This window comes from Cylas formicarius, unplaced genomic scaffold, assembly GCF_029955315.1.
Source record: "Cylas formicarius isolate icCylForm1 unplaced genomic scaffold, icCylForm1.1 PGA_scaffold_10__41_contigs__length_53128322, whole genome shotgun sequence".
Classification (NCBI taxonomy): Eukaryota; Metazoa; Arthropoda; class Insecta; order Coleoptera; family Brentidae; genus Cylas; species Cylas formicarius.
In genome coordinates this window covers 45,064,825-45,079,288 of record NW_026844214.1, presented here as the reverse complement: position 1 = coordinate 45,079,288, position 14,464 = coordinate 45,064,825, and the positions used below count along the sequence as shown (strand labels likewise).

Sequence of the window (14,464 nt, the reverse complement as noted above, 5' to 3'; positions counted from 1 at the left end):
AAAAGGCACTTTATGGGAGCGGTCCCAGTTCATAAATATTTCAAAAACGATAATTCCGTTCGCCTGACTAACTTTGAGTGATATTTACGAGGCCTGAGAATGTAAACAGAATAAGCGACCCGATTTTATTATAAATAACGTCAACCTTGCGTGATAATCGTAATCACTATACGTAAAGTTTATTTCTATATAAAAGAGAACCGAATTAAGACGAACGAACATCGAACCAAAGAAAATATTTACCGGCATTAACTAAACCATATACACAATCAAAATAAAGCGTTTAAAAAGCTTGTCCGTTGTCGAAGCGACTTATTGCGTGTACAATAATATTCGTGACTATTTGGCGTTCTTAAATAAATATTCGGAGTCAAACAACACGGGATCGCATTGTTTACCCAATTATAGACGTTCGGAAACAATGGATGTAAATATTTAGGCAAGAACAACGCCACATTTTGTTTGCGGTTAAAAATCCCATTGCATTTAGTAACGAATTCGAAAGCGTCGCAGTTGAATTAACAATTTGTATAACATTAATAATGTATATCATTATTAATGTTATACAAATTGTTAATTCAATATAACACTGGACTTTCCTCAAAGGATAAAAATTAATAAACATATTCCTGTGGATATAGAATATAATTCTTCTCTTGCCCCCACCCTTAGGGAATTAAATATTGGTAATTTAGAAAGTCCGCTCGAAAAGAAAATTTTATATTATGTCGTGGAAATAACTTGCACCCCTTTTTTTATTCACTATGTCTCCTTATTACAATGCAAAACTCGATAAAAAAAACTTTTCCTTAACATCACGTTTCTGTCTAGTTTTTCTTAACATCAGTAATTGGTCAAGTCTAACCAGAGCATATAATATAAATTAACAGACTACATCCGTTCTGTATTTCGATTTTAGAGTTTCCTTAACAAAAGACATAGAAATTAAAGCCAACGCTAGTATTTAAGTTGGGGAATGCAAAAACAGTCGTTATATGGAAATGGTCGCTTTATGAGAATGGTAACCAAATATCCATTAGGTGATAAGTGGCTCAGTAAAAATTGATACGGCGCATATGTAGAGCAGGTTATGATTTTCCGCGCATGCCTCTACATTTCACCTACTAAAGTGCACTTTGCGCCATTTTCTTTGTAAACAGTGATTTCCACACAAATAACTGTCGGAACGTAAAAATGCCGCATCCAAACTTAATTGGTGATTGGTTAAAAACGAGATTATAAGTCTCGAGCATGCGCATGTTGAATTGACCTGACATTTTTTTTTATAATTACTTCAGGAGTGTCTGCAATATCGGCAAATGCATAAACCCTATATCTGTCTATATCCAGGTCACCGATGGGTAAATCGGGCGCAAAATATGGTGAACACCGGCTGCGTGAAATTAGTGTAATCTTTGTTACCTGTGACATCCCTAAATTCTCGATGAAAAAATATGTAATATATATAATATGTCAACAATTTTGAGTTTTTAGCAGTTTCTAGGACTTTTAGCATCCTTAAATCGTAAACATTATTGTATCTCATTTGCATTTGTATGGAGGGTTCGCTAAACTACTGATTCACGAAAATTATTCCAGATTATCATCCACTGTTGGTTTGTTTATTTCAAGAAATTTACTTACAGAAGTCTGCGGTTCGGGTTCTTGGGGGTGTTCCGCCGTCCAGCCACTGCCGCCCAATATTCAAAAAATTGAAAATACTTACGTTACCATGTATGTTTATTCTCCAAACTTTAGTTGAAATCCACTCAAATTTGTCTGTTTTTCCGACTAATGCTACACACTACACAGCTACATGACGCGAACAGCTGACAATATCATAACATTAAGATCGAGGTCGTGTACTACACAAAAAAATAAACTTAATCTAGATTTGTATAATATTTTGCAAACACTCTTTTTCCGTCCACAAACATTGATGTTAAAAGACCTTCCTTTAAAAAATTCAAACAATTATCAAACAAGTTTTTTGAAGACCATTGTTTCTATTCTATAAACGAATTTGTTACTCATCAGGCACAATAGATCTAAGTTATTTGATAAATTAATTATTCTTAGAGTGTAAAAAGGTTTACTTTCTGGTTACACTGGTCTAGCTGTTTATATGTAGTATATTTATCTTGTTTGTACTCTTCTCGACTTCAAAAATACGTTTTGTACTAATAAGTGCTCAATAAACGATTATTTATTATCATGACAATGAGCCAAAGCACGCGGAATTTCGGGCCCGCGATTGGTTGCTTTATAACTGCCCAAATGTTGTTAAGACATCAGCCCAGTCAGCAGACTTAAATGTAATTGAAAATTTGTGGTTGACATTAAAAAACAAAGTTAAAATGTCCCAATACCTAACAACAATAAATTATGGAACACATTTTCCCCGGAGTATACTAGAAAATTAGTTGAATGAATACCCACAAGACTAGAAGCCATTATCGATAATGAGGGAGGCCGACTAAATATTAGCAGGAGTATTTCAAATTATGCAATTGTTTTTCTCTTTTTATTTTTCATATTTTGTTTTGCATCATTTAAGCTATGACGTTAATATTGTATATAATTTAATTAATTCTTTATTGTTAACTAAGTAAGGCATATTCAAGAGAAAAAGTAACTCACACTTTTTAGAAGGCATAGCAAGAACTAACTTAATTTCAATAATTCAAATAAATAGACATTCAGACTGGTTAGTTTTTGTTATAGCTGTTCGTTTTGTTATATCATTTAAGCTGTGAGTCACTGTATATTATTTTGTCTGTTAATTCCTCTTTTAACCTTGTGTTTAAGTATCCATAAGCCATAAGTATCAACCAGAGTTTTAAATAAATGTACTTTCATCGTCTTTTTTATATCCTTATTCTACAAGAACAAATTCAATTGGCTTGCAATAACTTTACCTTTTCTCACTTTCTGTAGAAAATTTCTTTCGTCATTTCCATATTTTCTTAATGAAACGCCAAATACTTACATTCCATTGTATGTATCTATGTACTGGACATTTTCCAGGTTTAGATTTAGTCTCAATTTATTTCGTTCGTTGCTAGTTTCCTGGTCGTGTATGTTATATCACCAAAATCTTCGGGAAATATGAGGATGAAGGATTATTTAAAAACCCTGGAATTGGTTTAGAGATTCCATTAAATAATTTAAAATTTTCAAGAAACGGAATAATCCTCAAAATTATTATTGTGACTTTCAAATTGATGATATCTTATAACATCTCTCCAATAGAATACAACTCCCTCCGTTACGTTTTTAGGTCACTAGCCCATATCACTAAATTCGCATAACATGAGCAAAGCATTTACGTCACTCGCTTTTATAAGGGCGTAACAATTAGGTCACTCGACAATGTGCTGAAATACAGTCTTCTTCTCTTTAGATCGATATTAACTACAAAGTAATCACAGTTCCTAACATATTAAGTCACGCCGTTACTCGGTTTGATAATAATGGCTACGTCGTCCCCTTATTTTTCTTTAACGGGAGTAAGTTCGTCCTGCTACTTTTAAAATATAGACCATGACAGCAACCAAAACTTAAACACAGGTCGTTATAGATATCTCTAATTTATGCCATCGAGTTTGGATCGCCCTTCCAACATCAATTTGCGAAGTTGGGTAGAAGGGGGCGGGCGGGTACACACCGCTTGTAATTTAGATATTCACAGCGGCAGCGGTGAATCATATTTTAAGCTGAGCCGCATTTAAACGGGCATAAAACAGTGTTTGTATTGTTTTTACTGCCAGCTTTTCGACGGCCGGATAAATTTGTAACGTGGGCGGTTAACGACTACATTAATACCGGCGTTCGTTGTATGTCGAGAACGCGATCACGACGAACGGCCGCGCTATTATTATAATTTTTATTGGTCAAAAAGATATCCGTTTGTTTTATGATCGCCGCTACGCGACGGCGGCCTAAATTATAAGATCTTTTTTTTATGATAAACTTTCTTTCTCTTAATTTGGGCCCCCTTCAAGATTTCCAATATTTCCATTGGACTGAAGTGGCTTTTACTTGATGAAAATCCATTGAACACAATTAAATTATTAAAATATTCAGATTTTCGACAACACCAAATGGTGTTGTCGAAACAATTGTTATGTCAAAATATATAATTTCGTGAAAATCTGAACTTTTAGTTCTTATTTATTTTAATTACACACGGATCTAGGGTGCGGGAAGCGTCACTTTACCACTCCAGTTTCGTTTCCCACGAATCCCACTTCGGGATTTTACCGCACGGATTTGGGAGCAATCGAATGTTGTCGGAGATATTTCCTTCGCTTTAAGTTTTGACATTTGTCAATTCTGATGGTCTGCGAATTTTTTCTTGCCGTTTTGCGAAAATGTAGCCAAAAACTAACGGTGGTAGAAAAAGTAAACTCACTTGTTTATTAAAAACCCGCTCCACTGCGCTCCTCTCGTGTCAACTAAACTCGTGAGTCAAATGCTCTTTTTCTACTCCCATCTGTAAAACACCTAATTACCCACCGATCTAGCGTGCGGGAAGCGTCACTTCGGACATTTCCGGGATTTTACCGCACGGATTTGGGAGCAATCGGATGTTGTCAGAGATATTTCCCACGCTTTGAGTTTTGGTTAGTTTAGTTAGTTTGACGTTTGTCAATTCTGTTAGTCATGTCTGTGAATGTATTCGTGTTGTTTTGCGAAAATGTACCCAAAAACTAACGGTCGTAGAAAAAGTATAGTATGTAACACGTTCGGTAAACTTTTTAACTCACTCGTTTATTAAACTCGAGGGTCAAATGACGTTTACGGCACTGGTTGCATAATATACTATTACTGCACTTGTTGCATTATATACTATTTTATACTCCCTTGTACACCGACGTAGTGTGTGGAAAGTGACATTTTACCACGTCAGTTTCGTTTCCCACGGATCAGAGCCACATCGGACATTTCCGAGATTTTACCGCACGGGTGTGGGAGTAATGGGATGTTTTTGAAAATTTTATCGCACTGCGTCATGTCAGTGAATGTATTGGTGTTATTTTGAAAAAAGGTACCCAAAAATGAACGGCCGTAGAAAAAGTATAGTATGCAACACGTTCGGTAAACTTTTGAAGACACTCGTTTATTAAACACTCGCTCCGCTGCGTTCCGCTCGTGTCAAATAAACTCGAGAGTCAAATGCCGTTTACCGCACTTGTCGCATACTAAACTATTTAATTATCGGTATAGGGTTATACATTTAAATTTAACAACGGAGACTGATTTAAATCCACTTGGTTACTAAGTAATAGATTCGAATATCTATTTTGTTAATCTCCATAGCTTCAACAAATTTAGTTTTTGCTTTTGGATTGATTATGTAAAATGTGAAAATTATCGTGTTTAATTCTGAATTTAACATTTCAACTGGAAGACTCCGGATTTTTTAGTTTTTCGTAATTTAGTTTTGTTGTATTTTAAAAAATGTCATATGGTGTTTTAAAAGCAATATTAAGACCAAATTTAGATAGACGTTTCGAAAGTTTCTTGCTAGGTTCTCCAATGTATTTTATTGTTTTATAAATTTTGGGTTCGGTGTTTAATATGGGATAGATAGAGTTCAGAGTTCTTTGAAACTGCTTTTTGGTTATAATCTTACCTATCAAAGGTGGGTTGTTAAAAGTTATGTGTTTTATAACATTTAATTCTCTTTCAAATTTTTTTTGTGGAAAGTGGTATATTAAGTAGTAGTAACGGTGATTTGAGTTATTATGCATTATTGTGTCCGTGTGTGAGGGTTTATGATAAACGGAAAAATCTAATTTGTTCCGTAGTTTAGTTAAGTGTAAATAGTTTAGAGAGTTATCTAGTTCCGTCTCTATGGTAAATTTTATACGGTTATGTATTTAGTTAATATTATTCAAAAAGCACTGCTTGTCTTTCCGTTCCAGTGAAACATGCTAAAACATCATCTACGTATCTACACCACCAGAGAAGTCCTTTACTCAGAGGATGCTTATGTATTTTCTAAATGGTCCATGAAATTTTCTGCAAGTGGGTTTCCCATAATTAATACTTCTTTAGCAATATCAAATTGACCACAAATATTAAAATAATTTTTGTCTAATCAAACTATTCAACTATCTAACGAGTCTTGTTTTATGATAGGGTTGAATTGTCTCTGAGTGAGAATATGACTGTCTTTACTTTATCCGTTCTTGTAAATACTGTATTATTTTGGAAAGTTTTATTTTTAATTGATTTTACCAAACACATATGTGAAAGATCCTGGAATTTACTGCTAGTTTTGAGTTGAGATTTTATTAAATTAGCTAATACGTGTTTGTGTACAATATTGTCGTTATGACCGCTAGTAGCAAGTTTGCAATCAACCCCTAAACAATTTAACTCTTTATTGGTGTTTGAGTAATTTAAATTAAAGTTGAAACCCTTTTTCAGCAATTCGGACTCTTCCTCAGAGCATGTAGTATTGGTCAAATTGATAAATCTATCGCAAAATTCATGAATTCATAAAAAGTGTGAAAATCTGAACAAAATAAAACATTGTAGAAAGTAACTGCAAGATTTGGAAATATCTTACCTGTAGAATCCTGAGCTCAAAATATCGAGATCTCATCCAAATCATTAAGCTAAATTATGTTTTTTTGATATTTTAGTGTTATTAAATTTAAATTTGTAACAAATTGGTTCTTTTATTATTCGATTTTATCCAAGGTCCCGACCTAAACGAATACAGGAACAGTTTTCTTTTTGTTTATACAAAACTGGAATGTGTGTGATACTAATATTATCACTCGCCGACCTTTCTCAAAAATTATTTTATTATTTTTCAATAAAAACTGTGAAAAACTTAGTCAGTCCTTTTTTTTAGTTCGATATCCACTGGTGTTGTTTGTATATGAATCACCTGTTAATTACTATTAAATATATTGGAACTGTTATCTTTTCCCTTCAGACAAGTGGCCAGAACAGCACCTGGCTTTTTATGTGCATTGACGAAGCCACGGGAGAGTTAAATACATTCGGAGCGAATAATTTTTGTTCGTCTGAGTATGACGTCGGCACTGGAATGCCCCAGGGTAGTATTCTGAGTCCACTCTTATTGCTCACGTTTATAAACGATTTGCCGTTGCATGTGACTACTGGGAAGGTGTTCTAGTTCGCTGGCGATATATCGATCATTATATCGGCATTGACGATTGAAGAATTATGCCGAAAGGCTAGCTTGGTCGTTCGAGAATTTAAACATTGTGCTTTAGAAATAGGTTGATGTTGAATACGTCTAACACCATCTGGGTCTATTTTAATAGGCCTTCTACGCCGGAAATTAAAAATTTCGTAATAAAGATAGATAGGTCATTAACAAGTTTTTTACCCGAAAAGACTGTTTGTGGGAGTCATTCTAAATAGCAATTTAAACTAGGTTGATCAGTGGTTAAACCTCAAACTTGCTGTTGATGAAAAAGGTCTTTTAAGGGCGTAGCAACTATAAGCTACAACATATGGCGCCGCTAATGAAAGTCATCGTCTTTTTATCTCGCAAAGGAGAATCATTAGATTAATGTTTGGTTTAAATCCTCTAGAATCCTGTAGACTGATCTTTGAAATACATAAACTACTAACATTTACTAGGATTTACTTATTGAAGATATTGTGTGGTGTATATGAGGGTAGATATTTATATCACAGAGTAGAGGACACACATAAAAACATGACTAGGATGTCTTTTTCTAAATATACCTCCAGAGTTACGACCTAAATGAATTTCAAAAGTACTTTTCGCAGACGTACACAATTAATGTACAAAACACCAAAATTAACCAAAGCTAACCAATTTTGACCAAACACAAACAAAATTAACCACAACTAACCAATTTTAACAAAAACTAACAAAAATCAAACAGAGCTAAGCAAAACAAACCAAAATGAACCAAAACTAACCATACATTATGTGTTGTAAAATTGTGCTGTATGTTATACAATTTTTTATATTATATTTATATTTTTTCTTTGCATCTTAACTTGAAACGTATATTATTTTCATAATTTTTAAAATAAGGTGATTGACCTCCGTATACATAATCGACGATTAAATTTCCCTTCACCTCCCTATTAGCGAAAGATTATTAACTCGCTCGGTCGGTCATTTGGAAACGCGAACATGGCTCCGCATAAGACGTCTACTATCCGTATTTAGACAAGGACGCGAGCGAAGCGTAAGCCCCCCATATTAATTAACTTATTCGAAGTGTTTTAATGGCGGATAGCAATTGGCCGGCACATCAGCACGCATAGAGCTCGTCGAGTCGCTCTAGTGCCCGGTCTATATTTACATATACTTACCTAATTAATAACCGCGTTCTCGACGAACAATTTATAACACGGGCAATACCGCGAATCGCACTATAAAAGTTCCATTTAAAATAAATCTATTAAGAGGTTCGTAAATGATAAAGCTCCTTGACCAATAACCGGTGCAATTACAAAACGGCCGTCATCTTTACATGGCCTCGATAGCAGTGGGTGAAATGTATTAGTGTTCTCCAAACCATATACCGTTTTTACAACCTTTTATGATTTTAGCTACGGAATGGGTTTAAGACCCGACTGTTGGAAAGGGGAAGGGACCATTCTTTTCAGCACTTGTGCCACAATTTTCTTTGATTAAACAGTTTATTAATAAATCTTCCTAAAACGGTGCCTGCTTGAGGTAGCTCGATTTCAAGTTGAATTTGCCAATTAATTAGGTTGACCTATAGTAAAACCACATAAAAAAGCTTAAACTGATTTCCAATTTAAGAGTTTGACATAATGACTCTGAAATATTTTTCTAGGAAAGCAATACAAAATCTTATTTAGGTAATTGATTTGTAGTGGATGTTTTCTCAGGTTGATATGTGGGGTTTGCTGAAATCGCGATTTTATGAAACAGTATTACTTGTGCCATTTTTATTAAGGTAGCATTTACAATTTATTTCTTACCAAATACTAACATTATTCAGTTTTGTTAGTCACTTGCGATGACAAAGAATTTGAGATTGTGGTCGATGACGTAATAATCATTGATGATGCACATCCGTCAAATTCAAATGGATCAAAGACTCGGACACATTTGCACGTTGCTGCCTAAATTATGATTTTAAATGCGTTTGTGTTTCTGAAATCGACATTTGGGAAAAGTGGACCAATAAAAGTAACGTCCGCGATGACTAAAACATCGTATGCCATAGTACGTGACACAGTTGTGTGAAAGAAAAACGCGGAAAAATCGTGCGGCCCCCCCCCGTTCTAGAAAAAAATGTCTAGAACATGTCATCCAAGAAAATGTTTACAGACGTCGACTAGTGCCAAAATTAATTACTAATGTGAGGGACGAGTCAAGTGACGATAGTCATTATTTTGATGCAGAATAACTTTTTTATATAATTTTAACATTGTTTTATAGCTAAATGTACTCTTTCATTTATATTTATAATAAACATTGTAAAGTAAGAATGGATTTTTCACTGCATGGTATCAACCGTAAGATTTCAGCATTTGTATGCACGAAGTACGAAGTCCAGTCCTGGAACGTGATTGTGGAATTGCGAATCTATTTATTAAGAGTTACAAAGAGCGAGATAGGCCTAGGGTTACACTTTGATAAGAATTTACCAAAATTAAATACCGGATTATGTCGTAAAAACGGTATATCGTTTGGAGAACTCTACAGTAGTTTATGAATACAGTGCTTAAAAATAGTGACATTTGACTATTTATTTGTTGCCGATTTTATTTTAATCTTATTTGAGGTAAAACTTTTGAAATTTGAAAATTGATCATTGAAAATTTGACAATCATGTGAGCCTCAATCCGTTCCAGGCCCTCTGAAAATTTCAAAATTTAAAACTTATTCGGACCTTGTAAGCAGGCAGCCGCAACTTGGCAAAATCGATTCAGGCTTATCTATTTTAGCAGATATTGATTTTTCACCACCGCAGATATCAATCGGAATTTGCACTGAAGTATTAGTTGACTGTGTTAACTTAAAATAAATTCAGTTCTAAACAAAATAAAAATTAAATAACAATAGAAATGGTTTTATAATTTCCTGCGTAATTTACATTACTAAAGACTTAAAAAATATTTTTTCCACCTGTACATTTTTGCGTTATTTTGATAAATGGAAAGTTGCGCTTTTCGCGATAGTGCACTAATTTTTCGGGAAACTAAAGATGCCGCTAACAAAATTTTCATAACCCTTTTAGATCAAATAACTTATCGAAAACGCCCTTATATAACTTTTCCCGCCTAAGGCATTAGCAAATCAAAAAGTTAGCGAACCGCTCTTTTTTTGCTTTTTCAAAAATACAATAGAAGGCCATAAATTACAACAACAAACAATTGAAAATCAGATATTGCCATCGAAGAATTAAATACCTTTTGAAGTTTAATAATAACAATAAGTTTGCAACACAAAAAAATTACGACATTAAAAAAAAACGAGGAAACGAATTTGTCCCATTTGCATTTTTCGAAAGAATAAATGAGTTGCTTCTCGAAGTTATAGTATACCGCCATATCGTGTTTTATATACTTCCTTTTGTATATAGCCCCATAAAACTAACCAAAACTAAAACTCAGAAATCGGGAGATTGGGCATGCCATCTAACAGGTCCGTGGGTACTTGGTTATTAAGAAATTCCCTTAAATGCCTTGAGTTACCACTAGGGCACCATCTTGCTGTTGGTAAACAGCATTACACAGCATTACTCAGTATATTGAAGAGGCCCTAGACAATAAATCTCAAGTTGATGTACTATACACAGATTTTTCTAAAGCATTCAGTCGAGTTGACCACGCTATCTTCCTGAAAAAGTTTGAGGCAATGGGATTCAGCAATAAACTGGTAGACTTTTTTGCTTCATATCTACAGGTTAGATATCAGTATGTAGAGATTCGTGGACACCGCTCTTCGAGGTTTATAGCCACAAGCGGAGCACCTCAGGGCAGTAATCTGGCTAAACTGATCTTCCTATCATTCGTTAACGACATAGTCGACTACATAACTAGCTGCGCTCTATTGTTTGCCGATGACCTGAAGCTGTTTAGGATTGTGGTGGACATTGCCGACTGTACAGCATTGCTATTACGCTCACTATTTTGACCACTCTTTTAGATCTAAATTTGAATTCTAAAAATTTAAAATTAATTACAATCAACTGTACCCTCGACCGTACCATTTTCTACCAAATGAAAATACGAAAATAAACTCGTTAGTATTATCGACAATATTCGTAAGACTCGACGAAATCGACCTGGGAAAAAAAACGATATGGAGGTTTTTATCAAGTGGGTGTCGAGTTATGTCGGGCGCGCTAAGGACCCAGGAGAAAAGATAGGGCAGTTGGCATTTAACACTCTCTGCAGACATTTCTTTTTCCGTTAGTCTAAAAACTCGATAGTTTTATATTTTGTATTTTACATTTTAATAAATCCCAAGTATTCAAATGAATATTCTACTTTAAAAACACCTTGATTACATCAGAAGTGGGATAACAACTCGGTGTCTGCTCACACCTGAGTAAAACAATGCATCGTCATCGCGCAATTAGTGACCGGCGGAGGGACCGACCCTTAACCCCTAGTGCTCGTAGCCGTTCGCGAAGTGGTGATCGTGATGTGCATGCAATCCGACGTCAATCATCCGCCCAAAGCAGGAGCTACACCCCGCCTTTGGCAGTTGCGTCTACGAGTGAGCAGAGTTCTCATCAGCAGGAGGGTATATCGTTATCGGACATGATTAAGTTCTTTGGGTCTCCTAAGAGAATAATTAGCGACCGAGGAAAGTTATTTACTTCACAAATATTTAAAAAGTTTTGTAACTATTTGAACAAGTTGCGTTGTACCCTCCGCTAGGACGATATAGACGTGTCAAAGTTACGTCAAAAAGTGCGAGATAATTATCGCAAATATCAGGCCCGCCAAAAGGAGTAGTTTGATTTGAAGCGATGCGCACCAAAGAGGTTTCATCAGGGAGACTTGGTTTTATTGAAAATCACGTCTAGTCCAACAACGGGGGCCAGTCAGAAGTTGATGCCAAAGTGGCGAGGTCCTTTCAGGGTTTCGAAAGTAGTGGGGTGTGACCGATATGAGGTTACATACATTCCTGGGATGACACGATCAAGGACACCGTACTTGAGTGTGGCTGGCATCGATAATATGAAGCCATGGATACAATTTTAGTATGAAAGGTTACTTAAGGTGAGCTTAGGTTAAGTAACTGGAAATATGAGGGGATGGGCTGGCCTGGATACTGAAATAGGGCACTGCGTCCTGGAAATCTCGTATTTCCAGTAGCTAGATGAGGAATGGGCTGGCCTGGATACTGAAATAGGGTGAAAACAAAACCTGGTATTATTTCAGATGGTACTGCGTTCCAAGGCTCTAGATAGCGTGGGCCCACAATTAAAAACTTCGTTTTGTCCCCTATTTTGCGATTTTCCATAATATTGTTTTTTTTGTTTTTCCCCTATTTACTGCTTTTCCTTATGGTTTATTGGTTTTTATGACATTTCTATTTAACATGAGGTAAATTGCTCTAGGTCGTATAATTTTGCCGGAGAGCCTGAATCCAGATTTGCTGTTGATTGTGAAATGATTTTTGAAAAAAAAAACATTTATTTCGTTGGCTTAGATAGCTTTTTCTCCTTTTAGATCACACACGCAAAGTGAGGACACTCTATGGGTCAGGAAGGGCCGAATGTTATCGACAATATTCGTAAGACTCGACGAAATCGACCTGGGAAAAAAAACCGATATGGAGGTTTTTATCAAGTGGGTGTCGAGTTGCGTCGGGCGCGCTAAGGACCCAAGAGGAAAGATAGGGCAGATAGTTTTATATTTTGTATTTTACATTTTAATAAATCCCAAGTGTTCAAACTAGTATTCTACTTTAAAAACACCTTGATTACATTGGGAATTCTAGATTCTTCTCTGTTAATAATTGCCGGTAAACATAGTGGAATTTCACTTAAGTATATACCTGTGCCGGAGAGATAGCATACCCGCGGCTATATGATTAATTTCATCAAGTATACGCCACCGTCAATTTGTATTACTTTGTTTTCGTATGAATAATTTACCGTTTAAGGTAAAAAAACAGCCATTAAAGTCGTATAAATATCCAATTGCCGGCAATTACTAATGGCTTAAAAAATTACACGCATTTTTATGGCCAATAAATAAAAATGCGAATCATTAATTACTTACCCTCTGGCGGCAGAATTTCAGCTGAAAAAAAAAAAGAATAAACATTAGTCGCGTATTCAACTGGTGAGTTGGTAAAATGTCTTTGAAAAATTTGGCAATATATTAAAGTAATTTGAAATTAAAACCATAGGCGATTTCTAGTGATCTTCCCCAAACTGTACTTAGTTAAGGTGACTCAAAATAGTTACGTTTGATGTCACGAACTGACATCGGCTTGACGTCCAAAAAATAAATAAAAGCCAGAAATTGAGAGGTGAAAATTTTTCGGCTTATATTATATTTAATACAAACAAAAAAAGTCCAAAGTTCCATTGTATTCCGACATTTTGTTTGATTTAGCTCCATTTCTTGCCATTTCTAACCAAAAATTACATAGAAAGACACAAACGACCAAAACATCTGACAGAAATTAATAACAAACTTGGATACACCTACCAGAGAAGGGAGTTGTGACTTATGGGTTAGTCAGTTAGAAAATGCCGATACGCTTACTTTGTTTGCTTCAACATATCTAACTTCAGTCGAAATTGTCCCATATTAGGAAATACAATAACAGGATAGAAAACGCACAAAACAACATAAATAAAGAGGAAATTTAAAGAAATATTGTATGCATTTCATTTATATAGATGCTGGTTTAGGTTTCAAGTTTTATTATGTCATAGTTGCAAATTGTTTAGCTTTTTTAAATGAAATAACCTTTATCGCCGTCATTGTTCAAGTCCAAGCACACTAAACTTCAATCGTTATAACGAACATTTTATCATTACATTATAAGATGTCAATGTAATAAAGCACCAAGTTTCTTGGAGTAAAAAAGCGGTAAAAATGCTCAGTTAATAGCAATTTAGCACCAGATGAAACCTCACCCAAATCATTAATTATTGTACATACGAAATGGCCAATTTTTTAGTGGTACCGGCTTTTGAAATGTCGAAAAAACCGACAAAAACGCGGAAATTCGAAAAAATTACTTTTTATCGTTCACCCTACAATAACTCCGAAACTATTTATCATAGCCGTACGATTTTTTGTTTGACTGGAAGACCATACATAAGCGACCCCAAATACGAAAATTATTTGGAAAATTTTAATACTATATGCTAACACTAAATGCTATATGCTAATTCAGAAATAATTGTATACTAATAACAGATGCGATATTTAATAAAAACCCCGAAGACAAACCCAAAAGAATAAAGTCAGCTCCTAT

The 14,464-nt window shown here is 34.9% G+C and overlaps 1 protein-coding gene across 2 annotated transcripts in view; it reads right to left on the bottom strand.

The window, feature by feature from the left end:
• LOC132700588 (zinc finger protein 608) overlaps positions 1-14,464 on the bottom strand; it is a 152,674-nt gene that overhangs the window by 124,206 nt on the left and 14,004 nt on the right. For both annotated transcript variants that reach the window (XM_060668007.1, XM_060668015.1), the window contains exon 2: positions 13,252-13,272. The gene's annotated coding sequence lies outside the window, so the exon portion shown is untranslated. The remainder of the gene's footprint in view (positions 1-13,251; positions 13,273-14,464) is intronic.